The following is a 19,332-nucleotide window of genomic DNA, read 5'->3' as shown; positions in this document are numbered from 1 at the left end:
AGGTCAGTATGGTAGAGACTATGGGTCAGTATGGTAGAGACTGTACTGTAGGTCAGTATAGTAGAGACGGTAGGTCAGTATAGTAGAGACTGTAGGTCAGTATAGTAGAGACTGTAGGTCAGTATAGTAGAGACTGTACTGTAGGTCAGTATGGTAGAGACTGTAGGCCAGTATAGTAGAGACTGTACTGTAGGTCAGTATGGTAGAGACTGTAGGTCAGTATAGTAGAGACTGTACTGTAGGTCAGTATAGTAGAGACTGTAGGTCAGTATGGTAGAGACTGTAGGTCTGTATGGTAGAGACTGTAGGGCAGTATGGTAGAGACTGTGCTGTAGGTCAGTATAGTAGAGACTGTACTGTAGGTCAGTATAGTAGAGACTGTACTGTAGGCCAGTATAGTAGAGACTGTACAGTAGGTCAGTATAGTAGAGACTGTAGGTCAGTATAGGAGAGACCGTACTGTAGGCCAGTATGGTAGAGACTGTAGGTCAGTATGGTAGAGACTATGGGTCAGTATGGTAGAGACTGTACTGTAGGTCAGTATAGTAGAGACGGTAGGTCAGTATAGTAGAGACTGTAGGTCAGTATAGTAGAGACTGTAGGTCAGTATAGTAGAGACTGTACTGTAGGTCAGTATAGTAGAGACTTTAGGCCAGTATAGTAGAGACTATAGGTCAGTATAGTAGAGACCATACTGTAGGCCAGTATGGTAGAGACTGTAGGTCAGTACGGTAGAGACTGTGGGTCAGTATGGCAGAGACTGTACTGTAGGTCAGTATAGTAGAGACTGTAGGTCAGTATAGTAGAGACTGTAGGTCAGTATAGTAGAGACTGTAGGCCAGTATAGTAGAGACTGTACTGTAGGTCAGTATGGTAGAGACTGTAGTTCAGAATAGTAGAGACTGTACCGTAGGTCAGTATAGTAGAGACTGTACTGTAGGTCAGTATGGTAGAGACTTTAGGTCAGTATAGTAGAGACTGTAGGTCAGTATAGTAGAGACTGTCCTGTCAGTATAATAGAGACGGTACTGTAGGTCAGTATAATAGAGACTGTAGGTCAGTATGGTAGAGACTTTAGGCCAGTATGGTAGAGACTGTCCTGTCAGTATAATAGAGACGGTACTGTAGGTCAGTATAATAGAGACTGTAGGTCAGTATGGTAGAGACTGTAGGTCAGTATGGTAGAGACTGTACTGTAGATCAGTATAGTAGAGACTGTAGGTCAGTATAGTAGAGACTGTAGGTCAGTATAGTAGAGACTGTACTGTAGGTCAGTATAGTAGAGACTGTACTGTAGGTCAGTATAGTAGAGACTGTAGGTCAGTATAGTAGAGACTGTAGGTCAGTATGGTAGAGACTGTGGGTCAGTATGGTAGAGACTGTAGGTCGGTATGGTAGAGACTGTAGGTCAGTATGGTAGAGGCTGTACTGTAGGTCAGTATAGTAGAGACTGTACTGTAGGTCAGTATAGTAGAGACTGTAGGTCAGTATAGTAGAGACTGTAGGTCAGTATGGTAGAGACTGTAGGTCAGTATGGTAGAGACTGTACTGTAGGCCTGTATAGTAGAGACTGTATGTCAGTATAGTAGAGACTGTACTGTAGGTCAGTATAGTAGAGACTGTAGGTCAGTATGGTAGAGACTGTAGGTCTGTATGGTAGAGACTGTACTGTAGGCCAGTATAGTAGAGACTGTAGGTCCGTATGGTAGAGACTGTAGGTCAGTATGGTAGAGACTGTAGGTCAGTATAGTAGAGACTGTACTGTAGGCCAGTATAGTAGAGACTATAGGTCAGTATAGTAGAGACTGTAGGTCGGTATAGTAGAGACTATAGGTCAGTATAGTATAGACTGTAGGTCAGTATAGTAGAGACTATAGGTCAGTATAGTAGAGACTGTAGGGCAGTATAGTAGAGAGACTGTCAGTATGTAGAGGTACTGTAGGTCAGTATAGTAGAGACTGTACTGTAGGTCAGTATAGTAGAGACTGTAGGTCAGTATGGTAGAGACTGTAGGTCAGTATGGTAGAGACTGTAGGGCAGTATGGTAGAGACTGTACTGTAGGTCAGTATAGTAGAGACTGTAGGTCAGTATAGTAGAGACTGTAGGTCAGTATAGTAGAGACTGTACTGTAGGCCAGTATAGTAGAGACTGTACAGTAGGTCAGTATAGTAGAGACTGCAGGTCAGTATATGAGAGACCGTACTGTAGGCCAGTATGGTAGAGACTGTAGGTCAGTATGGTAGAGACTATGGGTCAGTATGGTAGAGACTGTACTGTAGGTAAGTATAGTAGAGACGGTAGGTCAGTATAGTAGAGACTGTAGGTCAGTATGGTAGAGACTGTCCTGTCAGTATAATAGAGACGGTACTGTAGGTCAGTATGGTAGAGACCGTATGTCAGTATGGTAGAGACTGTAGGTCAGTATGGTAGAGACTGTACTGTAGGTCAGTATAGTAGAACCTGTACTGTAGGTCAGTATAGTAGAGACTGTACTGTAGGCCAGTATAGTAGAGACTGTAGGTCAGTATAGTAGAGACCATACTGTAGGCCAGTATGGTAGAGACTGTAGGTCAGTATGGTAGAGACTGTAGGTCAGTATGGTAGAGACTGTAGGGCAGTATGGTAGAGACTGTACTGTAGGTCAGTATAGTAGAGACTGTAGGTCAGTATAGTAGAGACTGTAGGTCAGTATAGTAGAGACTGTACTGTAGGTCAGTATAGTAGAGACTGTACTGTAGGTCAGTATAGTAGAGACTGTAGGTCAGTATAGTGAGAGACCGTACTGTAGGCCAGTATGGTAGAGACTGTAGGTCAGTATGGTAGAGACTATGGGTCAGTATGGTAGAGACTGTACTGTAGGTAAGTATAGTAGAGACGGTAGGTCAGTATAGTAGAGACTGTAGGTCAGTATGGTAGAGACTGTCCTGTCAGTATGGTAGAGACTGTACTGTAGGTCAGTATGGTAGAGATGTATGTCAGTATGGTAGAGACTGTAGGTCAGTATAGTAGAGACTGTACTGTAGGTCAGTATAGTAGAACCTGTACTGTAGGTCAGTATAGTAGAGACTGTATAGGCCAGTATAGTAGAGACTAGGTCAGTATAGTAGAGACCATAGTAGGCCAGTATGGTAGAGACTGTAGGTCAGTATGGTAGAGACTGTGGGTCAGTATGGTAGAGACTGTACTGTAGGTCAGTATAGTAGAGCCTGTAGGTCAGTATAGTAGAGACTGTAGGTCAGTATAGTAGAGACTGTAGGTCAGTATAGTAGAGACTGTACTGTAGGTCAGTATAGTAGAGACTGTACTGTAGGTCAGTATGGTAGAGACTGTAGGCCAGTATAGTAGAGACTGTACTGTAGGTCAGTATGGTAGAGACTGTAGGTCAGTATAGTAGAGACTGTACTGTAGGTCAGTATGGTAGAGACTTTAGGTCAGTATAGTAGAGACTGTAGGTCAGTATAGTAGAGACTGTACTGTAGGCCAGTATGGTAGAGACTGTACAGTAGAGAGACTGTAGATCAGTATAGTAGAGACTGTAGGTCAGTATAGTAGAGACTGTACTGTAGTCAGTATAGTAGAGACTGTAGGTCAGTATAGTAGAGACTGTACTGTAGGTCAGTATAGTAGAGACTGTAGGTCAGTATGGTAGAGACTGTAGGTCAGTATGGTAGAGACTGTAGGTCATGGTAGAGACTGTAGGTCAGTATGGTAGAGACTGTACTGTAGGTCAGTATAGTAGAGACTGTAGGTCAGTATAGTAGAGACTGTAGGTCAGTATAGTAGAGACTGTACTGTAGGTCAGTATAGTAGAGACTGTACTGTAGGTCAGTATAGTAGAGACTGTAGGTCAGTATAGTAGAGACTGTACTGTAGGTCAGTATAGTAGAGACTGTAGGTCAGTATAGTAGAGACTGTACTGTAGGTCAGTATAGTAGAGACTGTAGGTCAGTATAGTAGAGACTGTACTGTAGGTCAGTATGGTAGAGACTGTAGGTCAGTATAGTAGAGACTGTACTGTAGGTCAGTATAGTAGAGAGTACTGTAGGTCAGTATAGTAGAGACTGTAGGTCAGTATAGTAGAGAGACTGTAGGTCAGTATGGTAGAGACTGTAGGTCAGTATAGTAGAGACTATAGGTCAGTATAGTAGAGACTGTACTGTAGGTCAGTATAGTAGAGACTGTAGGTCAGTATAGTAGAGACTGTACTGTAGGTCAGTATAGTAGAGACTGTAGGTCAGTATAGTAGAGACTGTAGGTCAGTATAGTAGAGACTGTACTGTAGGTCAGTATAGTAGAGACTGTAGGTCAGTATGGTAGAGACTGTAGGCCAGTATAGTAGAGACTGTACTGTAGGTCAGTATGGTAGAGACTGTAGGTCAGTATAGTAGAGACTGTACTGTAGGTCAGTATGGTAGAGACTTTAGGTCAGTATAGTAGAGACTGTAGGTCAGTATAGTAGAGACTGTACTGTAGGCCAGTATGGTAGAGACTGTCCTGTCAGTATAATAGAGACGGTACTGTAGGTCAGTATAATAGAGACTGTAGGTCAGTATGTTAGAGACTGTACTGTAGATCAGTATAGTAGAGACTGTAGGTCAGTATAGTAGAGACTGTACTGTAGGTCAGTATAATAGAGACTGTAGGTCAGTATGGTAGAGACTGTAGGTCAGTATGGTAGAGACTGTAGGTCGGTATGGTAGAGACTGTAGGTCAGTAAGGTAGCGGCTGTACTGTAGGTCAGTATAGTAGAGACTGTAGGTCAGTATAGTAGAGACTGTAGGTCAGTATAGTAGAGACTGTACTGTAGGTCAGTATAGTAGAGACTGTACTGTAGGTCAGTATAGTAGAGACTGTAGGTCAGTATAGTAGAAACTGTACTGTAGGTCAGTATGGTAGAGACTGTAGGTCAGTATAGTAGAGACTGTACTGTAGGTCCGTATAGTAGAGACTGTAGGTCAGTATAGTAGAGACTGTACTGTAGGTCAGTATGGTGGAGACTGTAGGTCAGTATAGTAGAGATTATAGGTCAGTATAGTAGAGACTGTACTGTAGGTCAGTATAGTAGAGACTGTAGGTCAGTATAGTAGAGACTGTACTGTAGGTCAGTATGGTGAAGACTGTAGGTCAGTATAGTAGAGATTATAGGTCAGTATAGTAGAGACTGTACTGTAGGTCAGTATAGTAGAGACTGTAGGTCAGTATGGTAGAGGCTGTACTGTAGGTCAGTATAGTAGAGACTGTATGTCAGTATAGTAGAGATGGTAGGTCAGTATAGTAGAGACTGTACTGTAGGTCAGTATAGTAGAGACTGTACTGTAGGTCAGTATTGTAGAGACTGTAGGTCAGTATAGTAGAGACTGTACTGTAGGTCAGTATGGTGGAGACTGTATGTCAGTATAGTAGAGACTGTAGGTCAGTATAGTAGAGACTGTACTGTAGGTCAGTATAGTAGATACTGTAGGTCAGTATAGTAGAGACTGTACTGTAGGTCAGTATGGTGGAGACTGTAGGTCAGTATAGTAGAGATTATAGGTCAGTATAGTAGAGACTGTACTGTAGGTCAGTATAGTAGAGACTGTAGGTCAGTATGGTAGAGACTGTACTGTAGGTCAGTATAATAGAGACTGTAGGTCAGTATAGTAGGGACTGTACTGTAGGTCAGTATAGTATAGACTGTAGGTCAGTATAGTAGAGACTGTACTGTAGGTCAGTTTTGTAGAGACTGTAGGTCAGTATAGTAGAGACTGTAGGTCAGTATAGTAGGGACTGTACTGTAGGTCAGTATAGTATAGACTGTAGGTCAGTATAGTAGAGACTGTACTGTAGGTCAGTATAGTAGAGACTGTAGGTCAGTATAGTAGAGACTTACTGTAGGGCAGTAAAATAGAGACTGTATGTCAGTATAGTAGAGACTGTAGGTCAGTATAGTAGAGACTGTAGGTCAGTATAGTAGAGACTGTACTGTAGGTCAGTATAATAGAGACTGTAGGTCAGTATAATAGAGACTGTAGGTCAATATAGTAGAGACTGTAGGTCAGTATAGTAGAGACTGTAGGTCAGTATGGTAGAGACTGTAGGCCAGTATAGTAGAGACTGTAGGTCAGTATAGTAGAGACTTTACTGTAAGTCAGTATAGCAGAGCAGGTTGGTGAGACTGTGTAGAACAACGTCCCAATGTATTGGGGATTAACACACATACGCACACACAGACACACACACGCGCACACACACACACACACACACACACACACACACACACACACACACACACACACACACACACACACACACACACAGACACACACAATGTCCAAAACTAATGGGAATTAACTGAGCCTAATCGCACAGCGCTGGGACCGTATGCAAATCAGCTTATTTATATTTGCAAGCCAGGCTGCTGATTGGCTGCTATCAGTATGCGCGGGCAGTCAGGCTCAGAGGGGGAGATTAGAACTCTGCTATCGCCAACGCTTCTGCTCGCTGCCCCTCGGAACTCTGGGATATGGAACCTCTCTCTGGGGGTTTTAGTTTTACCATGTCTGTCTGTCTCTCTCTCTCTGTCTGTCTGTCTGTCTGTCTGTCTGTCTGTCTGTCTGTCTGTCTGTCTGTCTGTCTGTCTGTCTGTCTGTCTGTCTGTCTGTCTGTCTGTCTGTCTGTCTGTCTGTCTGTCTGTCTGTCTGTCTGTCTGTCTGTCTGTCTGTCTGTCTGTCTGTCTGTCTGTCTGTCTGTCTGTCTGTCTGTCTGTCTGTCTGTCTGTCTGTCTGTCTGTCTGTCTGTCTGTCTGTCTGTCTGTCTGTCTGTCTGTCTGTCTGTCTGTCTGTCTCAATATGAAAATGTAACCAATCCTTTTCTTGTTAGGGTAAAACCTGCTGTTATTCACTATGACTTTTACAGCCAACGTTATTCTATGTTTTAATTTCTTATTAAACATATTGAGATGTAGTAGGAAAGGAGGTTATTACCTTTTTTGATGTCCTGGAGAATATTTGCAGTCACAGATTCAAAGTTGTTTCATACATTCACAGATGCTGAGTCTTCTGTTTCTGCACTGAGATGGCTGTTACATGTAACTTTGACTCCATTCAAATGAATCCTAAGAGTTACAGAACACGTACAAGACATGGATGTACTGTGTGTGTGTTTGTGTGTGTGTGTGTGTGTGTGTGTGTGTGTGTGTGTGTGTGTGTGTGTGTGTGTGTGTGTGTGTGTGTGTGTGTGTGTGTGTGTGTGTGTCTGGTTTTGATGATGGGTACTGATGGTGTTTGTTGTTGTCTCATGTGTTTCCATAGTTACGGACCAGTATATGCTGCGGACCCCTACAACCACCCACTTGCTCCAGCAGCCACATACAGCATTGGTGCCATGGTAAAATACACACTTACGCACCTCTCTCTGTCTCCTCTTCCTTACTTCTCTCTCTGTCTCCCCTTCCTTCCTCGTCTCTCTCGGTCTCCCCTTCCTTCTCTCTCTCTCTCCTTCCTTCCTCCTCTCTCTCTGTCTCTCCTTCCTCCTCTCTCTCTCCTTCCTTCCTCCTCTCTCTCTGTCTCTCCATCCTCCTCTCTCTCTCTCCTTCCTTCCTCCTCTCTCTCTCTCCTTCCTTCCTCCTCTCTCTCTGTCTCTCCTTCCTCCTCTCTCTCTGTCTCTCCTTCCTCCTCTCTCTCTGTCTCTCCTTCCTCCTCTCTCTCTCTCCTTCCTTCCTCCTCTCTCTCTGTCTCTCCTTCCTCCTCTCTCTCTGTCTCTCCTTCCTCTCTCTCTGTCTCTCCTTCCTCCTCTCTCGCTGTCTCTCCTTCCTCCTCTCCTCTCTTGCAATCAGGTGTTTTTTCATTCTCTTGCTTTTCTGTTTCCTTGTCTTCCTCCGTTCATCCACCTCTCCCTCAATCTATCCCTGAGGGACAGACAGACGGGCGGGCAGGCAGACAGACAGACAGACAGACAGGCAGGCGGACAGACAGACAGACGGACGGACGGACGGACGGACGGACGGACGGGCGGGCGGGCGGGCGGGCGGACGGACGGACGGACGGACGGGCGGGCGGGCGGGCGGGCGGGCGGACGGACGGCGGGCGGGCGGGCGGGCGGGCGGCGGGCGGGCGGGCGGGCGGGCGGGCAGACAGACAGACAGACAGACACATCTACTCCGCTAACACAAGCATGGTGCATTGTGATGCGATTCCGTCATACACAACAAAAAGAGCACGGTGTTGATGTTGTTGTTGTTACTGATGTTGTTATGTGATGTCTCCATGTATTAACCCATTGTGTCTCACCCCTCTGAGTAGCCCCTGGCATGAAGGCCTGGCATGAAGGCCTGGCATGTCTGCTGGCATGACTGGGTGCACGCTGCATGTGGGGGGGGGCCATGTCTTCCCACTGGGTTTGTAACGGTAACCTAACAAACGGTAAATGGCAGATAGTTGGTCAGGAAGTAGTGTGTATTCTACACAGCAGTCAGTCAATGAGTTTCACAAGTAGACTTAGACAAGTGCTTTACATATACAGTACATATACAGTACATATACAGTACATATCTTTACATATACAGTACATATACAGTACATATACAGTACATATCTTTACATATACAGTACATATGCAGTACATATACAGTACGTATCTTTACATATACAGTACATATACAGTACATATCTTTACATATACAGTACATATACAGTACATATACAGTACATATACAGTACGTATCTTTACATATACAGTACATATACAGTACATATACAGTACATATACAGTACGTATCTTTACATATACAGTACATATACAGTACATATCTTTACATGTATAGTACATATCTTTACATATCTTTACATATACAGTACGTATCTTTACATATACAGTACATATACAGTACATATCTTTACATGTACAGTACATATCTTTACATATCTTTACATATACAGTACATATACAGTACATATCTTTACATATACAGTACATATCTTTACATATACAGTACATATACAGTACGTATCTTTACATATACAGTACGTATCTTTACATATACAGTACGTATCTTTACATATACAGTACATATACAGTACGTATCTTTACATATACAGTACGTATCTTTACATATACAGTACATATCTTTACATATACAGTACATATACAGTACATATCTTTACATATACAGTACATATCTTTACATATACAGTACATATACAGTACGTATCTTTACATATACAGTACGTATCTTTACATATACAGTACATATACAGTACGTATCTTTACATATACAGTACGTATCTTTACATATACAGTACATATCTTTACATATACAGTACGTATCTTTACATATACAGTACATATATTTACATATCTTTACATATACAGTACATATATTTACATATACAGTACATATATTTACAAATACAGTACATATACAGTACATATCTTTACATGCACAGTACATATACAGTACATATCTTTACATATATTTACATATACAGTACATATCTTTACATATACAGTACATATACAGTACATATCTTTACATATATTTACATATACAGCACATACCTTTACATATACAGTACTTATACAGTACATGTCTTTACATATACAGTACTTATACAGTACATCTCTTTACATATACAGTACATATCTTTACATAAACAGCCATAAATGTCTTTATGGCTGTTGTTTGCATAGAATTAGAAAAAAATATATGATTAGAATAACTCTATGGTTACGTGTGTTTTTCAGATGCTTTACATAGAGCATATCTCTATGGTTACGCGTGTGTTTCAGATGCTTTACATACAGCATATCTCTATGGTTACGCGTGTGTTTCAGATGCTTTACATACAGCATATCTCTATGGTTACGTGTGTGTTTCAGGTGCTTTACATACAGCATATCTCTATGGTTACGCGTGTGTTTCAGATGCTTTACATACAGCATATCTCTATGGTTACGCGTGTGTTTCAGATGCTTTACATACAGTTTATATCTATGGTTACGCGTGTGTTTCAGATGCTTTACATATGGTTTATCTCTATGGTCACGTGTGTGTTTCAGATGCTTTATATACAGGTTATCTCTATGGTTACGTGTGTGTTTCAGAATGATTTACATACATTTTATCTCTGTGGTTACGCGTGTGTTTCAGAATGATTTACAGATGTCTCTATGGTTCCGATGTCTCTATGTTTCAGAATGCTATAGAAGTACATTACTATATATCAGTCCCTCCAGGATTGTGTTTGGATTTTCTGTGATATTTGCAGGTAAAAATGCTCGATTCTGTTTTAGCAATTCTGACATTTAGCATGGCAATATGCAATGACTTTGTCCAGTTTGTCGTGAAAATACGCTAATGAGGGAAAAGGTTTTTGATGCGTGGCTTGATTTAACCATGTTATGTGGTAAAAGTGTGGTGATTGGTTGAAATTCCAAGTAAAAGTGCAGTGATTGGTTGAAATTCCAAGATAAAGTGTGGTGATTGGTTGAAATTCCAAGTAAAAGTGTGGTGATTGGTTGAATTTGCAAGTGCTCATTTTGTACTGCGTTGATGGGTCAGTTTTATGCAACAACGTTGCGATGATTTGACATTTTTTTGCTGAAATAGTGAGGCCATCCATCAGATTTTCAAGCCCTCAAGTAATATGGTGGAAATGGTTGACTTTGCTAAAAAAACGTTGCGTTTGTAAAATTGCTGATATATACTTTGTCTATGTTGCGTTTCAGAGTTCTTACATTATCTCTATGGTTACGTGTGCGTTTCAGAATTCTTACATTATCTCTATGGTTACGTGTGCGTTTCAAAATGCTTACATTATCTCTATGGTTACGTGTACGTTTCATAATTCTTACATTATCTCTATAGTTACGTGTGTGTGTTTCAGAATGCTTACATTATCTCTATGGTTCCGTGTGTGTGTTTCAGAATGCTTACATTATCTCTATGGTTCCGTGTGTGTTTCAGAATCCGTTTGCCCCGTTGGCTGATGCCAAGACGAGGAGTCATGCTGACGACGTGGGGCTGGTGTTGTCCTCCCTGCAGGCTAGTATATACAGGGGAGGCTACAGCCGCTTCGCCCCATACTAACCCACCAACCAACCTCCCTAAAACCATACAACAACCAATTACTACCCTACCAACCAACCAACCTCCCCACAACCAAACAACATCCAATCGTTTCTGACAGGGACACAACCGAGCAACCAACCAACCTCCCCACAACCAAACAACATCCAATCCTTTCTGACAGGGACACAATCGAGCAACCAACCAACCGACCAACCAACAAACAAACCACACAACCAACAAACCAGTATGTGAGTGAGACAGACAGAGAGAGAGAGAGACAGAGAGAGAGAAAGAGAAGTAACTTTGAGGCCTGGGTATTGCAATATATGCTGTTGATCATGATTTTAGCAGCTCCTAAGGGAGAGGGAAGTCAGTCAACTAAAAAGAAGGATATTTATACCTCAGATATTGTGTGCTGTTCATTTTGATACAGTGGGTTTTTCATTTGTAAAGGTTAGTAGATTGTCCGTGTTGGTAGAGCTATAGAAGAGCTACTAGATTTAAAACCTTACCATTGTAAAACAACACATTTCAACTGTTAGGGCTTCGTGAAAAGACAAACCAATCCTGTAAAATACATCGTAGAATGTGATCCCGTTTTGTAAGAGTGTTGACATGATTGTAGGGTTCGGATTCCTTTGACATTCTCTCTGTTAGCGTCTACGTTGTTTCCTAGCTACTGGGGTTAGGATTAGGAACGGGGTTAAAGTTAAGGACTGGGCAAGTGTTAGGGTTAGGATTATGGTTAAGGTTGGGATTAGTTTAGGTTAGGTTAGGATTTGAATTAAAGTTAAAGACTGGGCAAGTGTTAGAGTTAGAATCAGGTTAGGATTAGGGTTAAGGTTGGGATCAGGTTAGGATTAGGGTTAAGGTTGGGGTTAGGTTAGGATTGGGGTTAAAGTTAAGGACTGGGCAAGTGTTATGGTTAGGATTAGGTTAGGATTAAGGTTAAGGTTGGGGTTAGGTTAGGTTAGGATTGGGGTTAAAGTTAAGGACTGGGCAAGTGTTAGGGTTAAAATCAGGTTAGGATTAGGGTTAAGGTTGGGGTTAGGTTAGGTTAGGATTGGGGTTAAAATTAAGGACTGGGCAAGTGTTTAATGTTAGGATTAGGGTTAATGTTGAGATTAGGTTAGGATTGTGGTTAAGGTTGAGGTTAGGTTAGGGCTGAAGCTCAGGGTTAGGATTAAGTTTAGGGTTGGGGTTGGGGAGGTGGGGGTAAAATGGGGTACTAGAAAGGCACGAAAGGTTGCAAGATCGAGTCCCCCTGCAGACAAGGTAAAAATCTGTCGTTCTACCCCTGAAGAAGGCAGTTAACCCACTGTTCCTAGGCCGTCATTGTAAATAAGAATTTGTTCTTAACTGACTTGCCTAGTTAATTAAATAAAGTTAAAATAGAAATTAGACCAGGTGATGGGAAAGAAGAAGATGGAGAGGAGGTGGGGGTAAAATGGGGTACTATAAACCCACAACACAGTGCTGTGTCATTATTAGACCAGGTGATGGGATAGAGAGAGATGGAGGGGAGGTGGGGGTAAAATGGGGTACTATAAACCCACAACACAGTGCTGTGTCATTATTAGACCAGGTGATGGGATAGAGAGAGATGGAGGGGAGGTGGGGGTAAAATGGGGTACTATAAACCTACAACACAGTGCTGTGTCATTATTAGACCAGGTGATGGGATAGAGAGAGATGGAGGGGACGTGGGGGTAAAATGGGGTACTATAAACCCACAACACAGTGCTGTGTCATTATTAGACCAGGTGATGGGATAGAGAGAGATGGAGGGGAGGTGGGGGTAAAATGGGGTACTATAAACCCACAACACAGTGCTGTGTCATTATTAGACCAGGTGATGGGAAAGAGAGAGATGGTGGGGGTAAAATGGGGTACTATAAACCCACAACACAGTGCTGTGTCATTATTAGACCAGGTGATGGGATAGAGAGAGATGGAGGGGAGGTGGGGGTAAAATGGGGTACTATATAGCTACAACACAGTGCTGTGTCATTATTAGACCAGGTGATGGGATAGAGAGAGATGGAGAGGAGGTGGGGGTAAAATGGGGTACTATATAGCTACAACACAGTGCTGTGTCATTATTAGACCAGGTGATGGGATAGAGAGAGATGGAGGGGACGTGGGGGTAAAATGGGGTACTATAAACCCACAACACAGTGCTGTGTTATTATTAGACCAGGTGATGGGATAGAGAGAGATGGTGGGGGTAAAATGGGGTACTATATAGCTACAACACAGTGCTGTGTCATTATTAGACCAGGTGATGGGATAGAGAGAGATGGTGGGGGTAAAATGGGGTACTATATAGCTACAACACAGTGCTGTGTTATTATTAGACCAGGTGATGGGATAGAGAGACATGGAGGGGAGTAGTTGTGTGTGGATGGTGCGTGGTCGGCAGCGTGCTAAACAGCGAGGACGTTGATGTGTGGATTAGATCATGATGGTCATCGTTTATCACTCAAAGCCAAAGGTTCAGATGTTCCCGGGGTTTTCCATCTGTCTGTGCAGTCAGATTTTTACAGAGAATAACTTCTTATGGTTATAGAGGACAGAGAGTCTGCTTCCCAAACGGACCCCTATTCCCTATATAGGGCCCTATATATGATTCTGGTCAAAGTAGTGCACTATATAGGGAATAGGGTGCCATAGGGCCCTATATGCCTCTGGTCAAAGTAGTGCACTATATAGGGAATAGGGTGCCATAGGGCCCTATATGCCTCTGGTCAAAGTAGTGCACTATATAGGGAATAGGGTGCCATAGGGCCCTATATGCCTCTGGTCAAAGTAGTGCACTATATAGGGAATAGGGTGCCATAGGGCCCTATATGCCTCTGGTCAAAGTAGTGCACTATATAGGGAATAGGGTGCCATAGGGCCCTATATGCCTCTGGTCAAAGTAGTGCACTATGTAGGGAATAGGGTGCCATAGGGCCCTGTTCAACATAGTGCACTATATAGGGAATAGGGTGCCATAGGGCCCTATATGCCTCTGGTCAAAGTAGTGCACTATATAGGGAATTGGGTGCCATAGGGTCCTGTTCAAAGTAGTGCACTACGTTGAACAGGGCCCTATGGCACCCAATTCCCTATATAGTGCACTACTTTGACCAGAGGCATATAGGGCCCTATATAGGCAATTAGGCTCGGGTCTAAAGTAGTGCACTATGTAGGGAATAGGGTGCCATAGGGCCCTGTTCAACGTAGTGCACTATATAGGGAATAGGGTGGCATAGGGCCCTGTTCAAAGTAGTAAACTATATATATAGATATAGGAGGTTATCCCATAGTAATAATAATGATACTGGTACAGATGTTGTTTTTATAGAAATTACAGTATATCCATTGATATAGTTGCTGACTTTTATATTATGGGAGAGAATTTAAAAAATATAAAAAAATGTCTATATTTACCTTTTGTGTTTCGTTTGTTTTTTCTCTCCAGAAATTATACGACTATGATTATTTGTACCCGATGAAAACTGAACAAACAAACAAACAAATATATATATATATATATATACCAACAATGTATTAATGGAGACGTTTGAGCTGTGCAACGAAGGTGTTCTCTTGAAACACAAAATACACAACTGTCATGTTTTAGTTGTAGGCTTCAACACCAACGGTTTGGGGGAAAAGCTTTTCTCGTTGTCTTTATGGAGTCGTCGTATCCAGATGGATCATGACACACTACAAGTAATGCAATCATAATGTACATATTATCATGGTATTTTTTGGGGTCAGCTGTACTATTTTGCCGACAGACACAAAGCCTGTACACAGTCTTCACTACTACTAGACAGACACACAGCCTGTACACGGTCTTCACTACAACTAGGCTGTAAAACATACGCTGTTGTACAGACACACAGCCTGTACACAGTCTTCACTACTACAAGGCTGTAAGACATGTCAATGTCCTGTACGCTGTTGTTGTTTGTTAGGCTTTTTTTGTTTTTGTTTACATGGACTTGTCTTTCATTTGGGTTTTGATATCATTTGTAATGTGACCTCCTTTGTAATGTTATTTTCTAGAACTCAGCCTTTACACTTTGAAAAAAAACTGTTTGATTAATTAGAAATATATATGACTTGTGAAAAAAAAAGATGACGTTTATGTAAATATGAAAAATGAAGCTGTTGTTGATTTAAAGTGCTCCAGGGGCGAGAGAGGAAACGCCCAGCTCACCTCACGCAGCTAAACACTTCCTTAGGCCCCTCCTTTCTTCCTGATATTTCCCCCCTCCTTTCCTCCCTCCTTTCCTCCCTACTTTCCTCCCTCCCCCCCTCCCTCCTTTCCTCCCTCCTTTCCTCCCCCCTCCCTCCCTCCTTTCCTCCCTCCTTTCCTCCCTCCTTTCCTTCCCCCTCCCTCCCCCATCCCTCTCTCATTTCCTCCCTCTTTTCCTCCCCCCTCCCTCCTTTCCTCCCTCCTTTCCTCCCTCCTTCCCTCCCTCCTTCCCTACCCCCTTCCTCTCTCCTTTCCTCCCTCCTTTCTTCCTACACCTTGTTTACAAATTAACCTGATCAGAGGTGTTTGTTACATATCTCCGTTTTGTATTTATAAGAAGAAGAAAAAATATTCAGAAATGCAACCCATGAAAAAGGCAGTGGCATCTGCAGGTTGTGGGATTTAGCCCCATCCTGCAGGTTCTGGGGTTACGTCCCATTCTGTCTGCAGGTTGTGGGATTTAGCACCATCCTGCAGGTTCTGGGGTTACGTCCCATTCTGTCTGCAGGTTGTGGGATTTAGCCCCATCCTGCAGATTCTGGGGGTTAAGTCCCATCCAGTCTGCAGGTTGTGGGATTTAGCCCCATCCTGCAGATTCTGGGGGTTAAGTCCCATCCAGTCTGCAGGTTGTGGGATTTAGGCCCATCCTGCAGGTTCTGGGGGTTACGTCCCTACCCTGTGTTTGCTGAACCATCAGTGGGCATGGCAACACGTATCCTGGCTACACCACTGCGTGTCTCTGTCCCTACCCTCTACATCCTCTGCTTCCATAGGTGTTGTGATGAGATACCCCCTCCCCTGTCTCTACATCCTCTGCTTCCATAGATGTTGTAATGAGATAGCCCCTCCCCTGTCCTTGTATGTGCATGCACGATGGTTCTTCCACTTAACAATAACAATCAATAAAGTTTGTCAAGATAAGCAGACTGTCTGGGCTCTACTATATTATCACTCTCTTTTGATTGATTTCTTTACACTTTATGAGGGAAAATTACCAGAGATTCTCCTGTTCTGATCAGATGGAATTGAATCCCCACCTGGTCCAGAGATTCTCAGTTTCACAGGACCAACCAGGACCAACCAGGACCAAACAAGACCAACCAGGACCAACCAGGACCAAACAAGACCAACCAGGACCAACCAGGACCAAACAAGACCAACCAAGACCAACCAGGACCAACCAGGACCAAACAAGACCAACCAGGACCAACCAAGACCAACCAGGACCAACCAAGACACACCAGGACCAACCAGGACCAAACAAGACCAACCAGGACCAACCAAGACCAACCAGGACCAACCAGGAGGACCAAACAAGAGAGAATGGTGACTTGTGATTTAAGGTATTATTTCCGACCCAGGTATATTTAAAAGGTATATATCAGATCAGGTATAGTTCAGACCCAGGTATATATCAGATCAGGTATATTTAAAACCAGGTATATATCAGATCAGGTATAGTTCAGACCCGGGTGTATTTAAAACCAGGTTGTAAGGACCGACGCTGGGAGACGAGAAGCCAGTACAGGGAGTGAACATTTAATGGCTAATAGACAAGAAACAAGGACAGCGTCTGGACAGGGGAAAACGTAACGACATCAATGCAGACACAGGGATGAAACTGAGGAACAGACAGATATAAGGAAGGCAATCAAAACGTGAAGGAGTACAGGTGAGTCCAATGAAACGCTGCGTAACAAAGGTGACAGGTGTGCATAATGATGGGCAGCCTGGCACCCTCTGGCACCAGGGAGGGTGAGAAGGCATGACAGTACCACCCCCCCCCCACCCCCCTATAGGGGCGCCACCCAGCATCCCACTTGGGCGAGCCTGACAGGTGCCAGACGAGCCAGTTGAGGCGCTGGAGCCGGCCGAGGCACGGGTGCCAGATGATCCCGCTGAGGCGTGACGTGGGCTGGGAGCCTGCCGAGCCAACCGAGGCAAGGAAACCTCTCGTGCCAGCTAAGGCGTGGAAGCCTGACAAGCCAGCTGAGGCAAGGAAACCTCTCGTGCCAGCTAAGGCATGGAAGCCTGACGAGCCAGCTGAGGCAAGGAAACCTCTCGTGCCAGCTAAGGCGTGGAAGCCTGACGAGCCAGCTGAGGCAAGGAAACCTCTCGTGCCAGCTAAGGCGTGGAAGCCTGACGAACCAGCTGAGGCAAGGAAACCTCTCGTGCCAGCTAAGGCGTGGAAGCCTGACGAGCCAGCTGAGGCAAGGAAACCTCTCGTGCCAGCTAAGGCGTGGAAGCCTGAAGAGCCAGCTGAGGCAAGGAAACCTCTCGTGCCAGCTAAGGCATGGAAGCCTGGCGAGCCAGCTGAGGCAAGGAAACCTCTCGTGCCAGCTAAGGCGTGGAAGCCTGACGAGCCAGCTGAGGCACCCCCGGTTTCATTGGCAGCGACACCCAGACCCGATGTCACCAACAATAACAAAAAACAAGACCTCCCTGATGCTTCAAATTGTGGTGTCAGCATATTGTAAGGACCAACGCTGGGAGACGAGAAGCAAGTACAGGGAGTGAACATTTCATGGATAATAGACAAGAAACTGGAGAAAACGTAACAACATCAATGCTGACAGGGATGAAACAGAGGAACAGACAGATATAGGTAAGGCAATCAAAACGTGAAGGAGTACAGGTGAGTCCAATGGGGCGCTGATGCTCGTAACGAAGGTGACAGGTGTGTGTAATAATGGGCAGCCTGGCGAGTGCCAGGGAGCGGGAGCAGGCGTGACACAGGTATATATCAGATCAGGTATAGTTCAGACCCAGGTATATTTAAAACCCGGTATGTATCAGATCAGGTATAGTTCAGACCCAGGTATATTTAAAACCAGGTATGTATCAGATCAGGTATAGTTCAGACCCAGGTATATTTAAAACCAGGTATATATCAGATCAGGTATAGTTCAGAAGCAGGTATTTTTAAAACCAGGTATATATCAGATCAGGTATAGTTCAGAGGCAGGTATATTTAAAACCAGGTATATTTCAGATCAGGTATAGTTCAGACCCAGGTATATTTAAAACCAGGTATATATCAGATCAGGTATATTTAAAACCAGGTATATATCAGATCAGGTATATTTAAAACCAGGTATATATCAGATCAGGTATATTTCCGACCCAGCCAGGAACAGTATATTAGAAAGCCAGTTGTAATATGGATGTCAGCACTAGTTTCTAATTGAAGAATAAAAATAATTACTCTCCCATTCCCCAATTTGATTAGTATAATGAGAAAAGCGTCGCCAGAGGTTAGGGAGAAAGATAAGCAATATAAATGTTTAAATGTGATGGAGTCACATTACTGAGGTAATTACTGCCGCTCTGCCACAGTAACCAACAATCAATAATTCACAGATTCCAGGTCACGTCTCCCTCGTGTCATTTACAATTGGTTATTCATTGTGTTATTTAAAAAGGGGGGGGGGACTGTTTCAGTTCTCATTTTTCAGCCTGGTCCTCCAGGAGAAGAAAGGGAGACAGAAAGAGACAGAGAGATGGAGAGAGAGAGAGGAGGAGGAAACAGAGGGAGAGAGATAGGAAGATGGAGCGAGGGAGGGAGACAGAGAGATGGAGAGAGAGAGAAAGATGGAGCATGTGAGGGAGACAGAGAGATTGGAGATGGAGAGAGAGATAGAAACAGAGGGAGAGAGCTAGAAAGATGGAGAGAGGGAGGGAGGGAGGGAGACAGAGAGATGGAGAGAGAGAGCAGGGCAGAAAGATGGAGCGAGGGAGGGAGACAGAGAGATGAAGAGAGGGAGCAGGGCAGAAAGATGGAGCGAGGGAGGGAGACAGAGAGATGGAGAGAGGGAGCAAGGCAGAAAGATGGAGCGAGGGAGGGAGACAGAGAGATGGAGAGAGGGAGCAAGGCAGAAAGATGGAGCGAGGGAGGGAGACAGAGAGATGGAGAGAGGGAGCAAGGCAGAAAGATGGAGCGAGGGAGGGAGACAGAGAGATGGAGAGAGGGAGGGAGACAGAGAGATTGAGCGAGGGAGGATGACAGAAAGATGGAGCGAGGGAGAGATGGAG

The 19,332-nt window shown here is 43.8% G+C and overlaps 1 long non-coding RNA gene across 1 annotated transcript; it reads left to right on the top strand.

Annotated features, from left to right (window-relative positions):
• Positions 1-7,137: 7,137 nt before the first annotated feature.
• LOC135564796 (uncharacterized) lies at positions 7,138-14,482 on the top strand. Its single transcript, XR_010461274.1, has 2 exons — positions 7,138-7,366; positions 10,944-14,482. It is a non-coding gene; the product is annotated as an uncharacterized LOC135564796 (long non-coding RNA).
• Positions 14,483-19,332: the final 4,850 nt, after the last annotated feature.

This window comes from Oncorhynchus nerka, linkage group LG26 (assembly GCF_034236695.1).
Source record: "Oncorhynchus nerka isolate Pitt River linkage group LG26, Oner_Uvic_2.0, whole genome shotgun sequence".
Classification (NCBI taxonomy): Eukaryota; Metazoa; Chordata; class Actinopteri; order Salmoniformes; family Salmonidae; genus Oncorhynchus; species Oncorhynchus nerka.
Note: the sequence above shows the minus strand (reverse complement) of the source record. Positions and strands in the feature narration are given on the sequence as shown.